The sequence below is a fragment of the Atta colombica genome, unplaced genomic scaffold (assembly GCF_001594045.1).
Source record: "Atta colombica isolate Treedump-2 unplaced genomic scaffold, Acol1.0 scaffold140, whole genome shotgun sequence".
Lineage (NCBI taxonomy): Eukaryota > Metazoa > Arthropoda > Insecta > Hymenoptera > Formicidae > Atta > Atta colombica.
This window is the reverse complement of record NW_017259229.1, coordinates 1273618-1275498: the sequence shown is the minus strand read 5'-3', so window position 1 is coordinate 1275498 and position 1881 is coordinate 1273618.

Here is a 1881-nt window from a genome sequence, read left to right as displayed (position 1 = left end):
AAATTTCTTGATGAATTTGAACACATATGTTTTCTTGAAAAATATCAAGAAACTAGTTTTTGAGACATAAAAGAATTTTGCGAATCAAACTTTGAAGAGAATCCACATAACTCAGTTAATTTCAAATAGACTTTATAGGTTAAATATATTTTACGGATTTTTCCATATAATTCAATATATATTATTTATCGAATGCTTAACATAATTTATTGATGGCGTAAATGTTTTTTTTTACATCCATTACAAGATATTTGTTCCTTTAAAGTTCGTTTTCATCAATGTAGATTGATTTTAATCTCAGTTCAGTTTACTTTTCGTCTTTCTCTAAAAACAAGAAAAACATAAGAAGAATAAATGGATTGAGATTAAAGTTAACATTAGAAATGGATATAAATAATAACTATGTAAAAACAAATAAACGTCAATTATTCTCTTATATTAGATATTAGATATTATCTTATATTAGATATTATCATGTACTTAACTATGCATATTAATATATTCAATATCATCAATCAGTTGTCTTTGATCGATGGAGAAAGTAGTCGTCGTGGAAATGTTATACAGTACTACGCTTGTCTGAGCGAGAGAACGGGATGGTGGATTGCGTGAAATTTCGAGACAAAGATATATCGATCGTCCAACCGATTGATCAAACTGAGTGCATGCGATATGCGACGAAAATAGTTTGACCCAGACCTTAAGAGATTTCCGAGGTCGGCTGCTCGCCGAGCAGCTTTTATATTTCAATCGTTCCTGGCCTTGATGATGCGGCACGGATTTAAGCTTCTCCTTCCGAAACCTGGAAATCTCTAAGAATATCGTCTAAGAAAGTCGAGGAGTAAAAAGCTATATTTATATTTTCTCTCGCCTCAGCCTTGATGAAACGTCGCGGTGGAGCTTTAAGCTCCAAATCTTGACAGAATGCATTATCCCTCAAGGAAAGACAGAAAATAAATACGAGACAAGGCTGCGGCGCGTCGATTTAATCTCTAGCTGATGAAGAATTGTTTGTTTGGTTTCAGGAAAGCGTTGCTCAGCACAGTTCGAAAGAGAAGATTGAACCGTACATCAGCGCGTATATAAACTCTCCAATCACGTGTTCCTAAAGCTCCTCACCCTATGTAAAAACCAAGGGTTTCGATCGTTTCAGTCCTCGTTGTCGATCATCGACCCCATTACGCACGCTTTCGTCGTTCCAACTTGGAAATGCTTCTCGGAGGATCGTCGAGAGAAGGAGTGCGACGAAGTTGGCGCGATAGACGTAAGCTTCCGGTGGTGTGAAGCGCGAGATCCCCGAGGAAGCAATCTGTTGGACAGCAACCTTTAGCTCAAACTAAACAGTGGTACTTTGACCTTAGTAGTCGGAAATTCATAAAGCGATTTGAAGACAGAAGAAGAAGAAGAAGAAGAAGAAGAAGAAGAAGAAGAAGCGCGAGACAAAGTAGGACGAACAATCTTGTCGGTTGCTGAATTAGAAATCTGAGCTATGATATCCGTTCTTGAGCGTACAATCGGCGCTATGCATTTTCATTCTTCCAACCGGCCACTCTCCGAGTAATCAGCTCGATACGCACAAGCAAGTAGAAGCGGTATGGTCGAGGTCCTTCAAGAGAGATAAGACTAGGACGCGGGACGAGATTCGCGCGTTCTTTAATGGATTGCGTCGATCCTCGTTGTATTCTGCTGGTGAATCGTTCGTGAGGAAAACAAGATTCGAGAGGAGGTAGAGGGACCTTGAGATCTCCGCCGGTTGCGGAGGGTTTTATGGATACGCGAAGGTACCGGAGGCTCTCTCTCTCGGCTCTCGAATGCTTCGGAGTATCCGCGATAATCGTCGTCCAATGCGCTCAGGATGATCGATTGACGCGCGGTGAGATC